Here is a 15440-nt window from a genome sequence, read left to right as displayed (position 1 = left end):
GCGTTGGGTCTTTGTTGCTGCGCGTGGGCTTTCTCTAGTTGTGGCAAGCATGGGTTACTCTTCGTTGCAGTGCGCAGGCTTCTCATTGCGGTGGCTTCTCTTGTTGCGGAGCACGGGCTCTAGGTGCACGGGCTCAGTAGTCGTGGCTCGCGGGCTCTAGAGCAAAGGTTCCGTAGCTGTGGCGCACGGGCTTAGTTGCTCCACGGCATGTTGGATCTTCCTAGACCAGGGATCAAACCTGTGTCCCCTGTATTGGCAGGCGGATTCTTAACCACTGCGCCACCAGGGAAGTCCCGAGGGTGAGTCTTTAAAAAAAACAAAAAAAACAAAAAAACTTCAGGACTTCCCTGGTGGCGCAGTGGTTAAGACTCCACCTGCCAATGCAGGGGACACGGGTCAAGCCCTGGTCCGGGAAGATCCCACATGCCGCGGAGCAACTAAGCCCGTGCGCCACAGCTACTGACTCTGTGCTCTAAAGCCTGTAAGCCACAACTACTGAGCCCCTGTGCCACAATTACTGAAGCCCGCGCGCCTAGAGCCCGTGCTCCATAACAAGAGAAGCCACCGCAACGAGAAGCCCGCGCACCGCAAGAGTAGCCCCCGCTTGCCACAACTAGAGAAAGCCCGCGTGCAGCAACGAAGATCCAACGCAGCCAAAAATAAATAAATAAATAAATTTATTTATTTTTAAAAAAAAGAATCACCCTCACTGTTGAAAGTAAATGTACTCTTAGGGTGCAGATACTAGTGTTCCAATAAGCACGTGATTATATTAAGGTAGTGGTAGCAGGAAGATAATCTTGATTCCGTTGGGAATCTTAGGTCTTTTCATACATTTATTGGGAAAATAGTTTTTCCTGTACTGCTGAAGTTTCTTTTTGGTAAACAGTACCTTTCTAAAAGAAAAGCATGAAGGAGAAATTGAGGTGTGTACATTTCCTCAAATGACCAGCACTGTACAAGATACTGTGTATCTTGCAATGAACAGTGTGGAAGCTGTTCATTTTTCAATCTGAAGTAAAATACATTCAAGAATTTTTTTTAAAAAATCTACAATGTTTTGACTTTTTTAGATTACTATATTCTCTGTAAAATTAAAGATCAATTTTTCAAAAAATAATGGGCATTTCTGTACCTTCTACTCAGTTTTGCTATGAACCTAAAACTGTTCTAAAAAATAACTCAATTTTGAAAAGTGGGAAAAGAGGGAGCCTACAAAGGACATCCTTTACTTCAGATAGTAAATTTTCTCTGTTCCTTCCATCCCCGACTGGCTTGATGTTTAGATCTCCTGGCTTGCCATCTGCCCATGTCTGAGATGTTAACACCAAGCCCCCCTAATTCCATGCTCTAGCCTGAATCCTTGGCCCCAGGCCAAGTTTGGCCACAGATCCCCTAGACTGGGCCAGAACCCCAGGAAGGGAGGCCAAATACCAAAGTCCTAAACAAATATGGGAGAGTAAGTACAGATGCCAGCTTCAAGGACAGGGATCAGGTGGCCTTACAGGCCAGCAGCAGCCTCAAAGGGGAAAAAGTATTTAAAGATCTGGAAGCAGCTCTGCAGTGCTGGGGGATGAGGCTGAGGGGCAGTCAGGCAAAACTGGGGGAAGCGGTACGGGCAAGTTGAAGAAACAGCCAGTTCCACTTATAAAGATTCCAAGCGAAGTGCCATAACATGGTGGAAACGCCATTTACAACAAAAGGAAGAGGGGAAGCTGCATTCTGTGAAGGGGTTGGGGGCATGGTGGGGGGTGGTCTACGGATATCTAGAGGAATCATTCCCCATCAAAGCAGCAATTCCAGGAGGCACAGTGTAAAAGTTTAGAAACTTCCTGGAGCAGCAGAAAGAGGCCAGGGACTTGGCTTCTTCCTGAAAAGAAGGTTCTGTAAGTGAGGAGAAAAGACACTGAAATAAAGCCTTTCCTTCTTCAGTAAACCAAAGGCAGAGAGATCACGGTAGACCTCTGGTGACTGTGCTCTTAACTTTCAACTTTCTGAGCCTGAAAGACAACATGTTTGGTCTACATGTTTTCCTGGTTACCCGAAGAGATGACGCTGCCTAGCTGAGGTCTTACCCAACAGCTGACTCACCATCAATTAGTCTGTATCACGGCCTGCTGCGCCTCATGCCTCACACAGTCACATACTGCACGGCTCTGGAAAGAAAACAATCTGGTGTGAGCTGTCAAAGTCCTCTCGGTACCTGACCTCACCCTCTGGGGTAGGTTTCATTTCAAAACTGAAAGGGACTGAAGGGCTGGGGAAATCCAAAGATCAACAGAGCCAGGAACAGGTGGTTCCCAGCAGAAAAGGGTCCCAAGCTGGAACTCAAAACAGAAACCAGACCACTGATAAGACAGTTTATGATATCTGTCTCCAAGCCTTCAGATGCCATTTACATATTTTCCAATATTTACAACAGGGCATGACCACACTTATCCAACTTCTGACAACTAAATATCGAATTCTCCAAATGTTCAATCAAGTTCCTGGCTTTATTAAGTTTTAGAGCTTTGGGGTATCTCCAATAACTGGGATAATGGGGTTGGGCGAGGAACTTCTGAATTTTGCAGTCCCTCATATGGGCCACATTTTAATCCTAACGAATTCTGTCATCTCCTCTTCCTTCTTCATTTCCTCATGACCCCTTGGAAAAATTCCTGTCTCACTAAAAAATTTCTAATTAGTTCATAATGGCTCTCTCACTAGAGCAATATTCAATACAATAAAAGTGTACCTCATCAAAGGAGTCAGGTTATTTGCTTGAGGTTCATTTTAACTACCTGAGTGACCCTTAGGTAAGTCATTTAACCTTTCTGGGCTCAGTTTCCTCATCTATAAAGTAAGGAGGTTGGAAACAGACAGAAGAAAAGCAATAAAACTTCCCTGAACTGAGAAAAGACTTAAGTTTTTAAGTCTAAAAGGTTTATCAAGTGACAAGCAGGGTTTTTTTTTTTTTTAAATCAAACCTAAGCCTATCATGATGAAACACTAAGCATGAAGAAAAAATTTACAAACTTTCAAAGAGAAATGGTTATTACTTACAAAGGAAAGAGAAACCTATTGGCAGTGGACTTTTCATCTGTATTACTAGAAACTGGACAGTACAAGGCTGCATACTTTGCAGAGACTAGGACTACTATTCAAGAATCCTTGGGAATTCCCTGGCGGTGCAGTGGTTAGGACTCTGTGCTTTCACTGCCGAGGGCCCAGCTTCCAGCCCTGGTTGGGGAACTAAGATCCCACAAGCCATGTGGCGCAGCCAAAAAGGAAAAAAAAGAAAGAATCCTAAACCCAGCCAAGACATCATTCATACATGAAGATATACACACACACACACACACAAATAAATAAGTAAATAAATAAATGGACCATCCATGCGCCTTGTCTAAGAAAATCACTCAAAGTATCCTAGTCAAATTAATATTTAAAATTGGAACAAAGCCGAGAAAGACAAAGTACATGCAAGACATGTTTCCCCTCCCCCTAAGAAAACCTTTTCATGAAATTGCACCAAGCGACTTCTGATGGCATTTCCAAGTACAAACAGAAACCGTCCTATACACAACCCTCCCTGGCAGTCGGGGTTTGCGAGTTGTACATCACCTAGTGGCCTGATGAAGTAAATGCAGTTTCATCAAGTGCCCGGATAAACTTCCAGCCATTTTGTGATCTCTGACAGTGTGTACGGAGCAGCAGCCTGATGTCTTAGAGATTCTGAGTAGGGGACTGCAAACCCACCAGGCTCATATAAAACTGCATAGATTCAGCTCACTAACCATTCATTCTCCAAGGATGTGGGAAGGGCCCACACTTTGTGCTAACTAATCACAAGATGTGAAGCATAATTTGTTGCAAGGCTGCACTTGCAAATAGTGAGAGACAGAGAATGCTTTTGTGCAGACCAATCTGAACTGAAAGCAAGTTTAGATGCTATGAGAAAACTGCAAATACTCCTTATAAACAGGAAGAACGTCTCCAAACATTCACAAGATTGGATGTGGAAGATGGATTATATTTACCCTATATGGTTCCAGGAGACAGGCCTATAAATGATGAGAAGATACCTCAATTAGATTTCAATTCAAAACAAGAAATAATTTTCTATAAGTGAGAGCTATTCAACAGTATAATGGGAGAAACCATAAACAAAATGAAAAGACAATCTACAGAATGGGAGAAAATATTTGCAAACAATACCATCAACAAGGGCTTAATTGCCGAAATACACAAACAGCTCATACAATTCGATAACAGAAAAACAAACCACCCAGTCAAAAAATGGGCAGAAGACCTAAACAGACATTTCTCCAAAGATGACATACAGAGGGCCAATAGGCACATGAAAAGATGCTCAACATCGCTGATTATTAGAGAAACGCAAATCAAAGCTGTGATGAAGTATCACCTCACACCAGCCAGAATGGCCATCACTAATAAGGTCTACAAATAACAAATGCTGGAGAGGGTATGAAGAAAAGGGAAGCCTCCTACATTGTTGGTGGGAATGTAAATTGGTGCAGCCACTATGGAAAACAGTATGGAGGTTCCCTAAAAAACTAAATATAGAGTTGCCATATGATTCAGCAATCTCACTCCTGGGTATATATACGGAGAAAACTCTAATTTGAAAAGATACAGGCAGCCAAGCTCCAGCTGAAGGAGAAGTAGGGTAAGTAAGGAGGTCTCTACACCATGGCTCGTACAAAGCGGGCTGCCTACAAATCGACCGGTGGTAAAGCACCAAGGAAGAAACTGGCTACAAAAGCCGCTCGCAAGAGTGTGCCCTCTACTGGAAGGCTGAAGAAACCTCAGCGTTACAGGCCTGGTACCGTGGCACTCCGTGAAATCAGACGTTGTCAGAAGTGTACTGAACTTCTGATTCACAAACTTCCCTTCCAGCATCTGGCACGGAAAATTGCTCAAGACTTCAAAACAGATCTGCGCTTCCGGAGTGCAGCTACTGGTGCTTTGCAGGAGGAAAGTGAGATCTATCTGGCTGGGCTTTTTGAAGACACCAACCTGTGTGCTATCCATGCCAAACGTGTAACAATTATGCCAAGCGACATCCGGCTAGCACACCACATACATGGAAAACACCCTGAAGAATCCACTCTGATGGGACATAGTTCATTCTTGAAAAAAAAATTTCTCTTCTTCCTGTTATTGGTAGTTCTGAACATTAGATTTTTTTTCCCCATGGGGTCAAAAGGTACCTAAGTATATGATTGCAGGTGGAAAAACAGGGGACAGAAATCAGGTATTGGCAATTTTTCCATTTTCATTTGTGTGTGAATTTTTAATATAAATGCGGGGACCTAAAGCATTAATGCAAGTCAAAATGTTTCAGTAAACAAGTTTCAGCAGTTCAATTTTATAACAATTATATATAAACCTGTTAAATTTTTCTGGACAATGAAAAAAAATACAGGCACCCCAAAGTTCATAGCAGCATTATTTACAGTAGCAAAGACATGGAAGCAACCTAAATGTCCATCCACAGATGAACAGATAAAGAAAATGTGGTACATATAAACACAATGGAATATTACTCAGCCGTTAAAAAAAATGAAATAATGCCATTTTTGGCAACATGGATGGACCTAGAGATTATCATACTAAGTGAAGTCAAAAAGAGAAAGACAAATACCACATGATATCATTTACACATGGAATCTAAAATATGATACCAATGAACTTATTTACAAAACAGAAAAAGACTCACAGATATAAAAAACAAATTTATGGTTACCAAAAGGGAAAGGGGGTGGAGGAGGGATAAATAAGGAGTTTGGGATTAGCAGATACAAACTACTATATATAAAACAGATAAACAGGGTACTTCCCTGGTGGTCCAGTGGTTGAGAATCCGCCTTCCAATGCAGGGGACACGGGTTCGATCCCTGGTTGGGGAACTAATAAGATCCCGGAGGCCGCGGGTTAACTAAGCCTGCATGGTGCAACTACTGAGCCCACGCACTCTGGAGCCCACGTGCCACAACTAGAGAGAAGCCCGCGTGCCACAACGAAGAGCCCACTCACCACAATGAAAGATCCTGCGTGCCACAACTAAAACCTGACACAGCCAAATTAAAAAAAAAAACAAAACAGATAAACAACACGGTCCTACTGTATAGCACACGAAACTATACTCAGTATCCTGTAATAAACCATAATGGAAAAGAAAAAAAAACAACTATAATGGGATTCCTCAAGAAGTGATGAGCTTCCCAGCAATGGAAGTATTCAAAAATAATTTAAATCAGCTGTCCCCAACCTTTTTGGCACCAGGGACCAGTTTCATGGAAGACAATTTTTCCACGAAAGGAAGGTGGCGGGGGGAGAGTTCAGGCGGTAATGCGAGCGATGGTGAGCAGCAGATGAAGGTTCGCTCGCTCGCTTGCCCGCTGCTCACCTCCTGTTGTGCGGCCCGGTTCCTAACAGGCCGCAGACTGGTACCAGTCCGCGGCCGGGGGGTTTCGGACCCCTGATTTAAATGATCATCTGTCCGGGGACCATATAAAGCAATTCTGTAACTGAACGGAAGTCTGGAGACAAGGAGATTGATTGTATTACCTCAAAGGCCCTTTCCAATTCCAAGTGTCTGTCATTCTATTAAATAAAACAAAAACAAAGCAAACAAATAAACAAAACAAAACCCACTAATAAATAACTAATGAGTTTTCCCTCTGCATTTTTTTTCAAGGTCCGACCAAGAAGCCAGTACAACTTAGTGGGTTTGATACCACTTTCCACTTAAGTAAATGTGGACAAATTACTTAACTCTATTTGCCTCACTCTTACTGTCTGTAAATTTAGAACAATAATAGTACCCATCTCATAAGATTACTATGAAGATTAAATAATATGATACTTTATAAAGTACTTAAAACAGTGCCTAACAAAGAAAGTGTATACAACTAGCAGGTAGCTGTGGTGAATGGGAGTGGGGGTGGAAAGTGAAACCTAAATGTGCTGCTTGTTTTAGTTATCTGTTCCCAACCCTCAACCAAAGCAATCCTGGCTGCTGCTGGCCAGAGGCTAGGTTCCCTTGGCAACCAGCCTCAAAAAAGAGCCCAGATCAACCTTCTTCAGGAAGGCAGCTCATTCTCTGCCCTGAAATCTATCATCTTCCTTTGCACAAACAGGCTCCCTGAAACCTCACAAATACCAATGCTCCAGATCAAGGAGCTGAGCAGGTATTATCCTCCTCACTTCATATGATCAATTACAGAATATCAGAGTTAGAAGGACCATCTCAGAGACCATGTAGAGCAACCCCTTTGTTTAATAAATGAGGACAACAGGCTGAGAAAAGTGAAGTCCTAGATGTGGCAAGTTGGTGGCAGGGTCAAGACAAGATCGCAGGCCTTCTCATTCCTAGCCCAGTAAAGTTGTCCCATTTTTCAGTAGGACTGGCCCTACTAAGTCCCATGCTACTGACCCATACTACGTACTTTACACAGGTAGAAGAGAAATAGAAGCAGTAGAGTGCAGAGGTTAAGAGCATGGACTCTGGAGCCAGACTGCTTATTCAAATCCCAGCTCTAGGGGGACTTCCTGGTGGTCCAGCAGTTAAGACTCCGTGCTCCCAATGCAGGGGACCCGGGTTCAATCCCTGGTCAGGGAACTAGATCCCACATGCTGCAACTAAGACCCGGCGCAGCATGCATGCATGCATACATATGTAAATAAATAAATAAATATTTTTTAAAAAATCCCAGCTCTACCACTTACTGTGACTTTAAGCAAGTTTCCTAACCTCTCTGTTTCTATCAAATAGGGATAAGAGTTACTACCTTATAGTTATTTTAAGGATATGATGAGATAATCCATGTAAAATACATGGCACACAGAAAGTGCTCAATGTGTATACTGCTTCCTCTGTTTCTCATCATTACCAGTTGCATTAAGAAGAAAGACAATCATAATAACAAATGAGACGAGACAGGCTCCTACTTCTGGTCCAAAGAGCACTGGGAAGAACAAAGGTATTTGCTTAGCTCCATTTCCTGGTCCTGGCCAGGAACACCCAATCCCTAGCAGGGGAAGACTACAACTAATCCATCACTCATTCATTCCTTTGGATCTAGGAAAGAGTCAACTCAGAGAATAACCAAGTACATGTTATAGAGACAAGATATTTAAGATCACAGATAAAAGTTAGGGAGGTCCAAACCCAAAATGCAATTCTTGTGGGTCCAGTCTCTTCCTCTTAACCCACGACGGGTGGTATAGTGTAAAGGTTAAGAACAAGAGCTCTGGAGTCTGATGGCCTGAAATGCAAATTCCTGTTCCATCATTTATTTGCTGTATCACTTAAGCAAATTACCTTACCTCTCTCTAAGCCTTTATTTCTCCATCTGTTAAATGAGAATAACAGCCATTTTGATTATGGTAACAGCTGACATCTGGTGAGCACCTTCTATGTGCCAAGCACTACATTAAGCACTTTACATGGCTCACATTACCTAATCATCACAAACACCTGATGAGGCTGGTACCTCAGTACCCTCATTTTACAGATGAGGAAAATGAGGCACAGTCTTCTTATTCAAGGCCACATGGCTAGTTACTGGCGAAGCTGAGATGTCAGTACAGGAGGTCTGACCTCAGAGTCTATGCTCCCTCCTCCTACGCTGCTCTACTTCTCATAGCACCAGCTTCATATGGTTGTTACGATGTTAAAATAAGCCAATCCATATAAGGTGCTTAGTGCAGGGCCTCGTTCATCAAGGTTCACCATTACCATTATTGCCGTTGTTGTCATTATCATCATCATCAATCCCTTTGAGACTCTCAAATACTACTACCTCCTGAGTTCTAATTTCACGTAAAGGGAAATGGCTGCTTTCCTACCTAGATACCAACCAGCTCACTGGGCAGCCTGCAGTGAGGTTCTAGTATTTCATCTCCCTCATGTAATACAGCAGTAAGTATCTGGGTGGAGAGGCAAGGAAATATTTTCTATAAACCTGCTACTCTATAAAAAACAATATATTAAAGTCTGTTTTTAAAAAATAAAATCTTCACCACTCTCATTAGAAAAGAAACATGTGCTTATTATATTTTTCAAAATAAAGCACAGACCGGACTTCCCTGGTGGTCCAGTGATTAAGAATCCGCCTTCCAATGCAGGAGACGCGGGTTCGATCTCTGGTTGGGAAACTAAGATCCCACATGGCGCAGGGCAACTAAGCCCACGCGCCACAACTAGAGAGCCCACGTGCTCTGGAACCCACGTGCCACAACTACAGAGCCCACACGCCACAGCTAAAGAGCCCACACGCCACAACAAAGATCCCGTATGCTGCAACGAAGACCTGACTCAGCCAAAAAGAAAAATAAATATTTTAAAAAATAAATAAAGCACAGATTTACAGTATTTTTTTTTAATTGTTCTCTACCTCCTTCCCCTTTCCACTCTCCTGTTCTCAAAACCAGCAGATTATTTAGTCACTTAATCCTCACAAGAAGTAAGACTGGTGTCATTCATCATCATCTCCGTTTGACAAGCACAGAAACTGAGGTTCAGAGAGGTTCACGACCATACAGCTGGTAAGTGGATGCCCAGGGTCTCTGGAGAAGAACTTACAGATATGGAAGAAGGTAAAGATAGTAAACTCCTTCTCTAAGCCTGAGAGGAAGTGGTTATGACAGATGGTTCCTTGAAGGTTAAAAAGAACCAAGACTGATAATGGGATTTTTAAGAAACTCTTGCTCTAACAAGGTAAGAACAGATGTTGTAACCCAAAAAGCCAGTAATGCAGTGAGCTATCATTAATCCTGCCCTCCCAGAAACAGTGCAAATTATTGATAAGCCTAACAAAGCAGGACTTCATCTCTGAAGATATCCATACCATACCCCCGCACACCAGTTCTTACCTCCCCAATTCCAAAATGATGTATCACTTTATCCTGCTAGAGAGCACAGTTCAAAATAAGGGTTTTTTAGAGGGAGCAACTTGAGGGCAGGAACAATGTCTTGTTCATACAGATCTATTAACTGGTACACAACCTTCTATTTATTCAATACATTTTTGTTTAAAAATGAATAACTTTGGGACTTCCCTGGTGGTCCACTGGTTAAGAATCCGCCTTCCAATGCAGGGGACATGGGTTCGATCGCTGGTAGGGGAACTAAGATCCCACATGCCACGGGGCAACTAAGCCCGCATGCTGCAACTACTGAGCCCACGCGCTCTGGAGCCCATGCACCATAACTAGAGAAAAGCCTGTGCGCCACAATGAAGAGTCCACTCGCCACAAAGAAAGATCCCACATGCTGCCACTAAGACCCAACACAGCCAAAAAAATAAATAAATTTTTTAAAAAAGAATAAATTTATTCATTCAACTCCTATGTGCTAGGTACTGTTCTAGGAGGTGGGGTTATAGCAATGAGCAAAACAAAGTGGATGAAATTTACATTCTAGTCATGGGTGACAAATAATAAACTATAGTAGAGAGTTCCTAGAACAGTGCCTGGTACACAGTAGGCAGGACTCAAAATATCTAAATAATGAATGAATGAATGAATGAATGAACAGTATGTCAAATAGTAATAAGTTCTGTGGAGAAAAATAAAGCAGGGAAGGGAAACAAGGAAGGCACACAGCAGGAGATGGTTTTTACTTTAAATAGGATGGTCAAGGAATGCTTAGATTAGGTGACAGTTGGGCAGAAACCTGAAGGAGGTAACGGAGGAGGCCACACTGACATCTGGAATAAGTGTTCCAGAAAAAACAACTACAAAGGTCCCAAGGCTTGGCATGTTGGAGCAACTGCAAGGAGACCAGTGTGGCCAGAGCACAAAGGGAAAGTGATAGATGATGAGGTCAGAGCAGCTGGGAGAGGGTTATGTTGAAGATCCCATGCAGCCTTGTAGATCACTTGAAGGACTTTAGTTTTTAATCTGGGTGGGACCCAGGGGATAGTTTTCAGCAGAGTGGTATGATTTGATATACACATAACAAGATTATACTGGTCACTGTTAAGATTAGACTGGGGGCCCTGAGAAAACCATAATTCAAAAAGAGTCATGTACCACAATGTTCACTGCATCTCTATTTACAATAGCCAGGACATGGAAGCAACCTAAGTGTCCAACGACAGATGAATGGATAAAGAAGATGTGGCACATATATACAATGGAATATTACTCAGCCAAAAAGGAAACAAAATTGAGTTATTTGTAGTGAGGTGGATGGACCTAGAGTCTGTCATACAGAGTGAAGTAAGTCAGAAAGAGAAAAACAAATACCGTATGCTAAAACACATATATGGAATCTAAAAAAAAAAAAAAGGTCATGAACAACCTAGGGGCAGGACGGGAATAAAGACGCAGACCTACTAGAGAAGGGACTTGAGGACACGGGGAGGGGGAAGGGTAAGCTGGGACAAAGTGAGAGAGTGGCATGTACATATATACACTACCAAATGTAAAACCAATAGCTAGTGGAAAGCAGCCGCATAGCACAGGGAGATCAGCTCGGTGCTTTGTGACCACCTAGAGGGGTGGGATAGGGAGGGCGGGAGGGAGAGAGATGCAAGAGGGAAGAGATATGGGGATATATGTATATGTATAGCTGATTCACTTTGATATAAAGCAGAAACTAACACACCATTGTAAAGCAATTACACTCCAATAAAGATGTTTAAAAAAAAAAAGATTAGACTGGGGGAGACCAAGAGCAAAAGCAGGAAGACCATTTAGAAGGCTATTCCAATAGCAGCAAGGAAGGGGGTGAGAAGTGTTCAAACCCTGGATGCATTTTAAGGCAGAGCTCACAGGACTGGCTGGTGGATTGGATGATGAGAGAAAGAGAAAGAACAGAGTCAAGGGAGAGTCCTCAATATAACTGAAACTGAGATGGGGAGAAACTGCCAGAGGTACAGGTTTGAGAGGAGAAGTTCCAGGATTAATGTTTTGAATATTTTAAGTTCAAGAAGCTATTACAGGACTTCCCTGGTGGCGCAGTGGTTAAGAATGCACCTGCCAATGCAGGGGACACGAGTTTGAGCCCTGGTCCGGGAAGATCCCACATGCCGCGGAGCAACTAAGCCTGTGCGCCACAGCTACCGAGCCTGTGCTCTAGAGCTCGCGAGCCACAACTACTGAAGCCCGTGCGCCTAGAGCCCGTGCTCTTCAACAAGAGAAGCCACTGCAATGAGAAGCCCATGCACCGCAACAAAGAGGAGCCCCCACTCGCCACAACTAGAGAAAGCCCACACGCAGCAACGAAGCCCCAACACAGCCAAAAATAAATATATTAATTAATTAATTTTTTAAAAAAAGAAGCTATTACATACACAAGTGGAGATATCCCGTAGGCAGCTGGACAGAAGAGTCTTGAGTTCACAGGAAGACATTCAAGCTGGTAATATATACTTGAGAATTCTCAGGGTAAAAATGATATTTAAATTCTTAAAAGAGAGCACTTAGTAAATGAGTGCAGACAGAGAAGTGATCCGAGGACTGATTTGAGTACTCCATCATTGGAGGCTGAGCAGATAAGGAAACAGCCAAAAGGGCGGGGCGGTACGTGGGAGTTTGAGAAGAAGGGGCTCCTGAGGTAGAAGGAGAACCAAGGTAGTGGCATCCTGGAAGCCAAGTGAAAGTAGTGTGTGAGGAGGAAGTGTCAAATACTACTGAGAGATCAAGAAGATGACTGAGAAATGACCACTGAATCTATGTACTATTTTCTAAGCATTCCTCCCTAATCCACACATAACACATTTTTTTCTTTTAATCTAGGTTAAATCCCAGTATTGTCCAATGAATACACATAAGGTTTCTGTTTAATGCAGCTATATGTGCATCTCAAAAAACAAAATCAATGCTCTTAATATGGACACAGCAGACTTTACACAGTGAATAATGTTGAGCAAATGCTTTATCTGGTTGAAGTAACTGTCTCTCTGAAACAATGTCCCCGACCAAGTCTTACTTGTGTTCAGTAGATGGGATCAGAGAAATGAGCTATTTAAATGTATTTCTTTTGTTCTGCCATAAAGTAGCAATTATTCTTGAACTCATTTTCCTCCTTCCTAACTCAAACATCCTAAGCAGCTAAACAAAGACCCTAAATTTCCACACACATCCCTTTATAAACAAAGCAGAACACAATAAAATCCAAAAGTTGGATGAGAAAGGGATATGCCGTCTATCGTAGCTGCTTCCTTTTACTGTACAAAGGGTTAATCATTATTTGCTAATTCAAAGGCTGTACTTTGTTTACATTTTGTCCTTAAAATCTCTAGATAGGAAGTGCGATTTCTAGTGTCTTCACCTTAAAAGAGAATTATTGTTACAAAATAAGGACTTTAACTTTCTGTGCTCTAGCGCAGGGGTCCCCAACCCCCGGGCCACAGACCAGTACTGGTTAGGAACCAGGCAGCACAGCAGGTGAGTGGCGGGCAAGCGAGCGAAGCTTCACCTGTATCTACAGCCTCTCCCCATCGCTCGCATTACCGCCTGAGCTCCGCCTCCTGTCAGCATTATGGTGAGTTGTATAATTATTTCAATATATATTTCAATATAATAATAATAGAAAGAAAGTGCATGATAAATGTAATGCTCTTGAATCATCCCGAAACCATCCCCCCCCCACCCTGTCCGTAGAAAAACTGTCTTCCACGAAACCGGTCCCTGGTGCCAAAAAGGTTGGGGACCAGTGCTCTAGCGAACAGAGTTAAGTCTCAATAGTCTACACTTCTGAAGCAGAACAATATTCACCAAAAACTGGATCATGCAAACATCCTTCATGTCTTCATGAAACAGCTACAACTTCTGAAAGGACTGAGCTCCCTGCCTTTGGGAAGAATACCCTTCCCTGCCCTCCACCGTGCAATTTGCCAACTTGGGACTCAGCCTGAATGACAACTTCTCTAGGCGGCCTTCCCAGATCCCCTCCAAGGCTGAATCAAGGGCCCTCCTCTGAACCTGTAACACCACAGCTTGGTAAGCACCACAGCTTACTCATATCCCAATACTTTAACACATTATACTGTGAATCTGTTTACTTCTCTGTCTACCTCTCCAGACCATAAACATCTTGAGGGCAAGGACAATATCTCATTCATTTTTACAGCCTCAGTGTCTGAAACATATCAAACAATCAAGTGCCTGCTGAATGAACGAATAACATGAAAGTTGACCTAGAATACCTTACGTGATTTTTGTAGCACATTTGCCTTGATAAACCAGGTGAACTGAGGCTAATATTAAAATTACTGGCGTCTATATGATCCAGCAATCCCACTCCTGAGCATATATCCACACAAAACTGTAATTCGAAAAGATACATGCACCCCTATATTCACGACAGCACTATTCACAATAGCCAGGACATGGAAACAACCTCAATATCCATCGACAGCTGAATGGATAAATAAGACATGGTACATATATACAATGGAATACTACACAGCAATAAAAAAAAGAATGAAATAATGCCATTTGCAGCAACATGGATGGACACAGAGATTATCATACTAAGTGAAGTAAGCCAGAAAGAGAAAGAAAAATACCATATGATATCACTTATATGTGGAATCTAAAATATGACACAAATGAACCTATCTACAAAACAGGAACAGACTCACAGACACAGGAAACAGGCTAGTGGTTGCCAAGGGGGGGGGTGGGGGAGGGATGGATTGGGAGTTTGGGGTTAGCAGATGCCAACTATTATATGTAGAATAGATAAACTACAAGGTCCTACTGTATAGCACAGGGAACTATACTCAGTAACCTGTGATAAACCATAATGAAAAAGAATATAAAAAAGAATGTATACATATTTACAATAGTTTCTTACTAACACAACATTGTAAAACTATACGTCAATAAAAATAAAATAAAACAGGGAGTGCCCTGGCGGCCTAGGGGTTAGGATTCAGTGCTTTCACTGCAGAGGCCTGGGTTCGATCCCTGGTCGGGGAACCATCCCGCAATGCCATGCAGCATGGCCAAAATACAAAAAAAAAAAAAAAAAAGAAAGAAAATAAAATAAAACTACTGGCATCTATTCACATCCCCAATTGATAGCAGAAACAAAGTAATTTCCCCTACCTGACACTGGAAATAGAGGATAAGAAAAGATATGTGCTGCTCAAAATCAGATCAGGAGGAGTTATCATACTAGCTGCTCTTCCTTGATTTGTCCCACACCACAGGAGAGGCTAATGGACCTCTGGATTGCTCTCTTCACCTCCCTTCCACCGATTCTGTAGTCTCCTCTTTGCCCTATTCTTCTTTTGTTTGTTTTGTTTTAATATTTATTTATTTATTCTTGGCTGCTTCAGGTCTTAGTTGTGGCACATGGGATCCTTTGTTGTGGCCCACGGGCTTCTAATTGTGGCACGCGGGTTCCAGAACGTGTGGGCTCTGTAGTTGCGGCACACAGGCTCTCCAGTTATGGCACACGGGCTTAGTTG

At 42.6% G+C, this 15440-nt stretch overlaps 1 pseudogene across 1 annotated transcript; it reads left to right on the top strand.

Annotated features, from left to right (window-relative positions):
- Positions 1-2165: 2165 nt before the first annotated feature.
- Positions 2166-6567, top strand: LOC309643366 (histone H3.3 pseudogene; annotated as a pseudogene). The gene has a single exon. The product of its transcript is annotated as a histone H3.3 pseudogene (transcript).
- Positions 6568-15440: the final 8873 nt, after the last annotated feature.

This window comes from Balaenoptera physalus, assembly GCF_965194825.1.
Source record: "Balaenoptera physalus genome assembly, chromosome: 15".
NCBI classification, from domain to species: domain Eukaryota; kingdom Metazoa; phylum Chordata; class Mammalia; order Artiodactyla; family Balaenopteridae; genus Balaenoptera; species Balaenoptera physalus.
Note: the sequence above shows the minus strand (reverse complement) of the source record. Positions and strands in the feature narration are given on the sequence as shown.